This window comes from Ambystoma mexicanum, chromosome 9 (genome assembly GCF_040938575.1).
Source record: "Ambystoma mexicanum isolate Mex_15411 chromosome 9, UKY_AmexF1_1, whole genome shotgun sequence".
In the NCBI taxonomy this organism is placed as follows: domain Eukaryota; kingdom Metazoa; phylum Chordata; class Amphibia; order Caudata; family Ambystomatidae; genus Ambystoma; species Ambystoma mexicanum.
Genome location: NC_090931.1, coordinates 637585867 through 637597148, shown reverse-complemented (window position 1 = coordinate 637597148; position 11282 = coordinate 637585867).

Sequence of the window (11282 nt, the reverse complement as noted above, 5' to 3'; positions counted from 1 at the left end):
ACAGTTGCTACATTTTTGTCCCAGTGCAGGGCACCTCACGCCTTCTTGATGCATAAAAGGCAGACCACAGTGGTAGCATCTTCCCCTCGACGAATATCTTCTTGGTGGAAGGTTACTGGTGTGTCTGTTCTTCGCTACATGTGAAACTTAGTATACTTGCTCTTTTGTGGGTTCTTTACCAGTTTCTATCTGGGACGCTTGGCTACTGGCTTCTGTTCTGGCCATCAATAGTACTGTGGTGAGAGGAAGAGGTTTTCCGAGCAGTTTCTTTCTAAATGAAGACAAGCATCGTCCAATGATTCGGAATCAAATGGCCTCTTCATTTGTAAATTTGTGAAAATCACAGTGAGCTACCAGTTTGCGAAGACAGGTCACAAAGGCATTAGGAACTGACCCGTTAGCTGGCAGGCAATATTAAACGTGTGACGTTCGTGATTGACATTACTCTAAAGATCGAAGTATGCACTCAGTGCTTCCTTCAGCCCAGTGTAGGAGTCAACCTCGTCTCGAGGGAAAGTGGGAATGAGGTCTTCCACTTCATCACACACTTGATTGATCAGGAGTCTCTTGGCAAATGTATCAGATGCATTTTTGCCAGAGGCCTCAAGATAATACTAAAAACGTCTTAGCCACGGCTCCCAACGCCGGCCTAGCACTTGCTGATCATTCATATCAAAGAGTACAGGACGACAAAAGGCAGCTGCAATGGAGGCATCTTCTCCTGTATGTTCATTGTCTGTCATTTCAAGTGTATCTTTGAGTAGCAAGGATGGAGAAGGCACCAGGCACTATGGGGGCTCAGATAGTTTAATGCACCTTAGTTGGCCTGGTGTGAAGGAGAACTTTCTTGTTGTCAAAGGAGCAGAATTCAATCACAAAATCCCACCCTTAACGCCATTGTATTGTATTGTATTGTATTGTATTTGTATTACGCTCCAATGACCCAAAGGCTTACGGGCACCAACAAAGACACACACAAAAGAACAACATGTAATACTAAGGGGAACAATGCATTCAAAATAGTGTCAAAGAAACATTTGTCGATAGAAACAGTTGCTGGGGGTTAGATTTAACAAAAGAGAAATGTTCTAAGTTTCTTCTTGAATATTTCAGTCGATTGTATGTCTCTAAGGTCATCAGGAAGAGCATTCCAAGCTCTAGGGGCAGCATTGGCAAATGAACCCATAAGAGCTTTATTAGAGTTATATCAAGGAATCTCTAATAAATTTAAATTGTTAATTCCTAGAGCTCTAGCATTATGTTTCCTCACCAGCCGATCCCTTAGGTAGGAAAGCATGCGTTCCAGATGGCATTTTTGTGTGATCAGTAATAGCCGAAATTGAATTCTGGCCCTAATTCGCAGCCAATGCAGGCCTGCCTTGCATTTGAAATGTGGTCACCCCATATCAACCCGGTGACCACTCTTACAACACTGTTTTGTATCACCTGAAGGCGGTGGAGCTTTGCTTGAGGGCTGCCGATAAGCAGACTGTAGCAATGGTCAATGTTTGAACCGATAATAGCGCAAGCAATTGTTTCAGCATTCTTTTGTGAGATACAAGGCTGAATTGATGTACGTAGTTTAATATAATAGGTGGATGTTGACACTAAACCACTAATATGTGGCCTCATATTCAAATTTCGGTCCAAGGTAATCCCCAGAGTTTTAACTTTGCTCTGAACTTCAATATTGCAGCCAGCTATGGAAAAATTGTTATCTGTTGGGCCTAACATTTGGATTTTTTTCGGTAGGCCAACAACCATTAGTTTCGTTTTATCTTTGTTTAGTGCCAACCCATTTTGGAGCATCCAAGTTTGGATTTTATCATATACTAGGTTGACTTTCCGTTCATCCTCCTCATGTATTCCTGTGAGCGGGATGACAGATTGTGTGTCATCCACGTAATTTGTGAAAGTAATATCATTACTTTCCAAGGTGTCAAAGAATGGGATCATGAAGAGATTATAGAGCGAAGGGGAGACGCAGGCCCCCTGAGGTACCCCATATAGTAAAGTAAAGGGTTTGGCCTCCACGTCACCGTCCACCAGAATGATCCACCAAGTTGAAAGCTGCAGAAAGATCCAAGATCATCAGCAAGTAAGCTTGTCCCCTATACATGGTCTCCAGTAGCTTCGCTTTCAAATGAAGTAAAGCAGTTTCCATACGATGGTGCTGTCTGAATCCAGATTGATATTTTTTCAGAATCTGATGTTGATTTAGATATTCAGTGATCTGAGTATAGGCAACCCTATCTATAATCTTTAACAAGAAGGGGGTATTAGAAATTGGTCTATAGTTGGTAGCTGTCGAAGGACATAGACCTGTTTTTTAAGCAAAGGTAAAATACACGCCTTTTTTAAAACTATTTGGAACAAGATTTTCAGCAAAGGAGCTGTTTACAAATTTACATATAGCTGATATATGTGGGGCTGGACATGTTTTAATAATCATTGAAGAGCCGGGATCACCCATACATTTAGAGTTCTTAAGTTTTGAGATGACCTTTAGCAGTTCTGTTTCAGAAATCGGAGAGAGGTTAAACTCCTCCTGCAGACCTGCGTTGCAGTGCGAAAGCCCTGCTGAACCATCGCATGATTGATTATGCAGCACCTTTTGCTCCTCAATTCCTCTTTTAATATTCACTAATTTCCCTACCATTCCATCCTGTATTTTACTGCACCAATCATCATCTTTACAGATGATTTCCTTGTCTGGCCCCTTGAGAGTTTCTTGTTCTCTAAGGTTCTTAAACAATTCCTTACTCTCAGAGCCGGCCTTAGAAATTCTCTCATTAAACAATTCCTCTTTTGCCAATAGAACAGCAGCCTTATAATCCTTAGCACCTGCTCTATAACCTATCAGGTTTTGAGAGTCCATGGTTTTTCCTCTATTTGTATAGCAGTTTCAATTTAACTGATTTCAACTTTTGGAGCTCAATGTTGAACCATTTGTTCCCGTTGTGCAGGTCAGAAAGAATTTTTTTCTTAGGTGGGGCTAAAATGTCCAGGGATTCCTGGCATGTACGTAAGAGTAGATTGGTTCTATCTTGCAAGTCATCTATTAGTGAAATGTTCTGAGCTGCGGACTTAAACAGTGGCATTAGAGCCTCTGAAGTAATTTTTTTCCAGTTTCTAGTCACAATAGGTGCCCTCCTATTGACCGGTTTCTGATCACAGATAGATCATGGATCTGGAAGTGAATGTAATGATGATCTGACCATGCGCAGGAGAAAAGATCCTGTTCCATAATGTTTAGCTCATGGGAAGCCACCCAGTCCTGGGTGTGTCCCTTGTCATGTGTGGGCTTCCTAATCTGTTGTTGAAAGCCCAATGTGGACAAGGCATCCTCCAGAGCCACTGCAAAGGGGTCTTCTTCACATCCTAACCAGAAATTAAAGTCACCCATTATGATAAATTTAGAATGGGGTTTAAGGAGTGGAAGTAGAAAATTACTCAACAGAGTAGGAAAATCCTTCCCCGCTCCTGGAGTTCTACATAATACAAGTATGTTGATAGTAGTCTCAGCATTAATGCCAATTGTAACTAGTAGTAGTTTTGTATCCGGAAATGATGTAGTCTCTACTTCCCAGATTTTTCGCTCACGTTTAAAAATTATTGCAACACCACCTCCTCTCCCTTCTGCTCTATTCTGACATAGAATACCGTAGCCTTCAGGAATCGCCAGACCTATCATTGGGCCATCCGCACTGTGACCCAAAGTTTCAGTTAGGGCACATACGTCAATGTTATTCTCCCCAATGTAAGTGGCCGTCTCCAGGGCATGTTTGATAAGAGATCTAGTATTCAATAATACAAACTTAAAATTTCCTACCAGCATTTTGCTGGTTCTAATGTCTCTTTCCCATGTGTACCAAGTAGGATTAAGGCCTTCGGTACAAATTCATATATCAAATCCACTCCCTGCGTAATACCATTGTTGTCCTTGCTTCCATGGATAGGGCACATACTTAACCTCCCCACCTATTTCAGGTGTTACTCCCTCCACCTGCAAATGAGCACGGTATGATCAGAGTAGAAGGAGAAAGAGTCCCCTCGCCCCCTTGTGCTAGAGTATAGCCCTGTCCCATAGACTGAGCCTCCAATGACACTGTTACAACGTGTTGCTTGGTTGTTGAAAGGGCACTGAGAATATGTGCAGGCTGGAGACAATTAGCATCAAACTTTGCTCTAGCAAGCTCTATGGCCTGTAATACTTCTTTAGGGCCCATATTGGTGTACTAAGCGTATAAATATAAAAATAAATAAAAGTGAGCGAGGATCGGAAAGAACCTACACTTACCTTACACTGACCCGCACAGACCGGCTTGTACTATTCGCACTGGCACATTCGTGCTTGTATTGCAAATTTGTTGTTCTGAGCACTACAATACAACTGGGAGATGTAGTGTACTTGTGCATATAGCATGTGAAGAGAATGATTACACAGAGCCAGCAGTATTTATAACTTGCTTTATTCTCTCTGAGCTGGGAATGCCTCATGTGCGGCAAACATCATAACATGCATGTGCAAACCAGTGCATGCCTAATGGACTCCGCATCCATGACGCGCTCAAACCAGAACATACTCATCCAGCATTAACTGTATCACCTCTGGGACACAACACCAGCCCCTGCCTATACACTGAGCTATGTTTGAGGCAAGTTCTGCACCTAGGAATGACGTAAGCTGCCATGTAATTTAGCCGGAATCCTTGGGTTGAGCGGTATTGCTGCCGATATAGTTAGCAAGCAGGCATGTACGTAATGCAATCACATTAAAATATATTTGGACAATTAGCAGAATTCACAATTAAGAACAGAGAATTATGTTTAATGTGGATGTCTGGGCTGTGTGCCAACCTTATCTTTGTTATTGAACACACGAGCACATTGCGTAAACAATACTTTTGGGATGCACTCCAAACAGTCTGGGAAGTGTTCCAAGTGTCCCCGTGGTTGTAGTAAACAAAACAAAATGTTCTAGACAATAATAACAATGTTTAATGGAACTACAATGTTTCTGGGCAAGGCCAGATATGAGAGAGAAGAGTGAATGTAGGCTATAGGTTATTTAGCAACTAGCCATAGCGTGATAAGAAATGTTTAGGCAAATTGCTGTTGATCTTGCTTTAGACACAAACAAGCAACTTGCCCCTGCTAAATGCTGATAGTGTGGTATGACCTAAGCAGCAGCTTGCTCCTGCTAAACACTGCTAGTGAGTTATGATCTAAGTTGCATCTTGCACTTGCTGATAGCGAGGTAAAATCCTCTGATACTATAAAATGGATGAGTTCATGGAGGGCTAGAGGAGCTATTCTGATGGAACTGGAAGAGACAGGAGGCCGACGGTAGCTGGGAGGACCGTCCACAGTGAAGCACTGGAGCCACTCTCTACTATCGAGAGGGGGGAGTCTATCCTTTTTCCTTGACTGATTTTTTTAAGCCACTAAATTGGATTTCTGACGTTTTAAGACTCTTGCTATTCGCTTTTGAGAAGAACTACTACTGGAGCTGCATGCAGTTCACCACATTTTCACAACTGATTATTACTAACGCCATGGTAATTTCCAATTGACACTGAATCCTTTTAAAGCATTTTCCTATTTTTGCTGACTTTTCACTAAAAGGGACCATAGTGATCCTGATAGGTGTTTTTTTAAATGGTTTTTGCAATTGGATTTGATATATATAGATTTTATTTCTTGGATTGTGTAGACCACAGGCTTCTAGCTCTCATCCCCCTACCTTCTAAGGATAGTAGTGAGTATGAGAACCTGTTTTACCCATCTTTAATATCACAATCGGAAAACTGAGAGCTATTGAGGGGGAAGGTCATTCTATGAGGTTGCCTAGCGAGATCTATTGAGGTTACTATTGAAATAGCTAGAAGCTTCTAAAATGATTGATTTGTCTTGAGTAAACATAGAGGCAAAGACAATGATAGTTGCATAGTCATTGATTACCTTTTGCATATTAAGTGTGGTATGTTTAGTGACTATAATGCTAGCAGTGTTTCTTTATTACTTATTTCTCATAATTAAAAGATTTACACTATACATGAGAGTGTAAGAGCATTCATGGAGTGTTCATTACTGAGAATCTTGTCACAAGCATTTGAACATGAGCATTATGTGTGGGGCATCTATTAGATGTACTGTATATTGATATTATATAATGTTAATAGATTTATTTGTTTTTTACGGTGCATGTTTTAATACAAATGGGTTGGTGGAGGGTTTGAGCAGTGGGCCATCAATAAAATATATGTGACATTAGCAAGCCACTCCAGTGGGGATGACAGGGATTAGCCAGCCGCTGGAGGGGGTGTTGCCTACTTTCTTTACTGATGCAGTGACAGGTGTGTGCTTCTCCCTACCGCTTCTCCAGCCAGAGCACCTGCTGGGGGTCTTGGACAGTCCCCTAGGGGTGGAGGGAAGGCTTTGCGAGGTAGGGATCACATAAAGTACATCACTGCAGGCTTTGGATGAGGCTCTAGTGAGTGTGAATATGGTGGTGAGATCTGGGCAACTTGAACAAGGTGAGCTCTGGGGTGTGATTGAGGAGAGCTTTGGCGGCTGTGAATAAGGAGAGGTTTGGGTGATGTGAATACTGTGTGTTCTGGGTGCCGTGAACAGGTTTAGCTAAGGACCTGTGAATGAAGCGATCCAAGAATGGTGTAAATAAGGTGACCTGTGAATGAGGTAAACTTTCGAGGCAGTGAATGAGGAAAGTTCTGGGACTTTGAATACATTGAACCCAGGATGATGTAAATAAGGTAAGCACTGGAGCTACGAATACGGTGAGCTCTGGAGCTGTGAATAAAGTGAGCTGTGGACCTGGGAATACCTGAAACTATTGTGCTATAAATAAAGTGCGCTCTGAGACTGCAAATGAGGAAAGTTCTGGGACTGTGAATACAGTGAATACTGAAGTGAACAAAATAATATCTTTGGCTGTGAATAAGTTGAGCTCTGGAGACCGTGAATTAGGTAAGCAGTGGACCTTTGAAAATGGTCAGCTCTGGGGCATTAGAGCTATGAACAAGGTGAGCTCTGTGGATGCGACTAAGGTGGGCTTTTGGGGGTCTGTGAATAAGGTGAGGTCTGAGACTGTGAATACACTGGACTCTGGTTGATATGCATCAGGTAAGCTCTGGGGCTGTACATGAAGTGAGCTTTGAAGCCTGTAAATGAGCCGAGCAGTGGACGTGTGAATAAGATGAGCTCTGGAGTCAGTGAATGGAGTGAATTCTGGGTGATGTGAAAAGGGGGAATTCTGTGTGCTATGAACAAGGTGGCCTGTGGATCTGTGGCTAATATGAGAAATGGATTCTGTGAATAAGGCACCCCCTTGGGCTGTGAAAGGTGTGAGCTCTGGAGGCTGCGAAAAGGGACGCTTTGCAGGCTGTGAATCGAGGAACTCTGGATTATGTGAATATAGTGAACACTGAAGAAGTGAATATGGTGAGCTCTGGAGCCTGTGAAAGGGCGAGCCCAGAGAGCCATACAAACAGTGAGAGCTGGAGTGTGTGAATAAAGTTAACGTAATCAGTTTATTATAGAGGCTCTTTTCGCTGGTGAAGACAATCTAATTATGACTCAGAGCAGGATATTGACTTTACTGCATGCTATCCCAGCGATATGTCAAGAGTGGACTTTGTCTCGGAGAATAGACTGGATGTCGCTGCAATAGATATCCATTTAACTTGGTACAAAATTATTTTTCCAATGTTGACGAGTTAGTTAAAGAGGCATTGATTTGAGGCCATACAGAGCTAACCAGCAAATTCATGCAAGTTCTTTATCAATTACATGCCCAGGGTGTAGCACTGTATCACAAAGGGTATACCAAAAAACTAAATTGACAGTCACAATACGAAAGCCCAATACGCCAGACCAGGTTTTTAGCATTGCCTGCTGGAACACCCGAGTCTCTTCGCGCCTTACCCAGGAGAGAAATGCTATTGCTAATCTTGGTGACACAGAAGACATTTATGGCTGACAAAATGATTATTGATGGTTTTAAAGTATGGCAACAGACGGCCCTGGAAAACTAGAGGTGTAAGCCTTGTGGAAGCCTCCTGATCGCAGCCAAGAGTGATTAGGCGGTTTCAATTGATATTTTGTATGGTTATACTCCATGTGTTTTGGTAGCCCTGATGAAGTTCCATTGTAATTTTCATACAATTCTAGTTATTAATGTGTACTGTAACTATAAACAGATGAGTCAAGATGTGATGTTGGAACATTTGGAATCAATTCTTTTAAGCATTTCCAGGAAATGAATCACTTAATCATAGCTGGGGCCTTCAATGCTGATTGTTTAGCAAAATCTCATACTGCGAGGGGTAGACTATGGAAGGTGGTTGAAATGGCAACATTTATGTAAAAATTGGGATCTTGCACCTTTGAATGGTAATGTTGTAGGTGATCTTGAGGGTAAACCAACTTGGCACTGTTCTAACCAGTTTTCCAGGATCGATTTTATCTTTGTCACCACTGAAATGGTTCATTATTGTGACCACTTCAGAATACGTAATGGGGACCATAGTGGCCATCATAGTCTCCTAGGGCACTTTGTGTGTCCATATTCTGTAAATCCAAAGAGCTGTATTCCTTTTTTGACCATGAATAATGGGAAAACAGGTTAAAATGGGAATGAGAGTACTATGAGTATGTTTATGAAGATGTTCAGAGAGACATGGACAAGCACTTTAGCATTGCAGTTTAGTATCACTAGCTAGCACTTCCAATTTTTTATCATTATCCAAAGTATTATTCAGAGATGTTAACTCACTGAATTTAGTGTTAGACCTAAAAACAAAATATGTTCCTGAGGTTCTGGCGACTAAGCGTGAAATGCGAAGGAACATTAGAAGGTTAAAGAGAACAGGACTGAAGGATTTGCATTTTCTTACTTGGATTAGACAAGAACAATCAAATTATTTAAATAAGATTAAGGGAATTAGAGTTATGAGGCACTTGAGAGCTGTGGAAAAGATGCTACATGTCATATTAAGTAAATCAGAAAGGTGTTTTTGGAAGCTAATTAATGAGAAGGAAAGCTCCCCATTGGAACTTCAGGGTAATCCTATAGTCGATGAGGTCTGGGTAGCCCATTTTCCCCAATTATATTCCCCAAAATGCATAAGTGCTTCCCAGAAAGGAGCAGGTTTTTCATCATCTTTTGACTTCGTATTTGGGATTATCTAATCTATTATCCGTAAAGCAAGCCATTCAAGAGTGCCTGGCCCTAATGGGTTTTGCAATGGGGTACTTAAATCTGATCCCAGTTTTTGGGCCTCACTTCTATTTAAAGTGTTCAGATCGGTTCCTGATAGGCGGGAATTACCTGCCTGATGGAATGCCACAATAATTGTACCCATTTGGTGACAGGTATAACCTGCTAAATTACAGATCGATCACACTTTTGGACACAAAATCTAAAATCTTTGTGTCTCCTGTGCTGATCGAATTATCATCCTGGGCCTCCTCAATGGGTTTTCTCAAACCAAATCAAATTGGCTTCAGAAAGGGAGTGGTAACATCTAATGCAGGGCTTATAATTGATAACCTGCAGCAGTCTGTTTGACAAAAGCGCACTTCTGTCATTTATCCTGCGTCCATCGACCTATCTCTGGCCTTTGACAAAACTGACAGAAAATTGCTGTGCACTAAGGTAGTGAAATTGGATATTCCGTTTAACTTGTTGGCCATAATGATTCTAATTCACTCCAACACTACATTGAGAGTTAGGCTAAGTCGGCAAGGCAACTTGACCCGACTAATCGATACATCCAACAGGTTGCGCCAGTGCTGTGTGCTGGCGCTGTTACTATTTAACTTCTACCTATCTGATTTAGGAGACAAACTTGCCGACTTCGCTTCATCTCCCCTATAGTGTATGGGTGTAAATTGTTCTGGCTAACATACGTGGACGACATTTTGCTGTTGCACTACTGTAGAGTAGGAATTTCCCGACTTTTGAACGCATTTAGCTTGTACACTGTCAAGAATGGACTGATTGTAAACCCTGCAAAGTCTAAGTTACCAGTGCTTGAACCCCATAAAAACGGAACAAGCACAAATTGGAACTTGACTTTGCAACAAATAGAAGAGGGCCATTATGTAAAATATTCGGGTTTAACATCTATGGTACCCAATTGAAACAATGTTTGACCGAACATCTAATTTCCAAAGCTAAACATATGTTATGTCAAATGAAAGCCCTGCATTTTTTCTTTGGCAGATTCTCACTCGAGCCTGTAAAGACATATTATGGGTTTAAGGTGATTGCAGCCTTATATTATGGTTTGGAAGTGTACCACCAGTTAAACAACTACAATTTGGACCGCAATGAAGGAATATTGTGAAAGGGTACATTGGGATTGCCAAAAGCGGTCCCTATGACCATCAAACGATATGAATTTGGACTTATCTCCTTAAACACTAAAAACCTGCTAACTCTATGAATTTATGAATAACGATCATATTACAATTAAGTATCCCTTTGTACAGAGTTGTAAAACGCAACTTGGTGATTTATGTAGTAGTATGGAAGAGATAGAGAGTAACATCTTGCTGGTGAAAAAACAGTTGTGGCAAAGAGACTGGGTCCAAACTTGTGAAAAAATACAGGACTACAAACGATATAATGATCACTGTAAGAGTAAACCGAAATGTGGATCCAGTGCACCTTATTTGTTATTGTATCTGTCCTGGAAATTTTCCAGAACTGTTCTTTGGTTTCGTTTTCATTTATTACTGACTATGGCAAATAGGTTTCTATGGAAGGAAAAGAATTTGACAGGTCCAACTTGTCGATAATGTGCTAATTCACCTGAATTGCTAAACACCTCCTTCTTGATTGTCCTGCTTTGGCAAACCTGAGAAATAGCATGTTTGGGAGTGTGGTTTTCGGGCTTATGTTGAACCCATGGCATTTTTTATGGGAAAGATTGTATCTGGACCATTGTCTCAAATTCATTTTAATTGCCCTTTATCGTTATTTGGTGCAGATAAATCTTGTGCAATAGCATTGAATATTTTAATGTACATTTTTTCTGATTTTAGTGTAGGTTATGTGAATTTCTAGTATTATTAGTATTCTAGCTGTACCACCCGGCATTGCACAGGTCGGTAGCTGCAATGCACATGAGGATCTGATACAGCCTTGCGTATGTTTTATTGTGTCATAACTTCCTATTTTTGAAAAATTATACACTTGGCAATCTCCCGAAATCACCAATACTGATAGCACGTATTGGACCCCGCTCCACCCC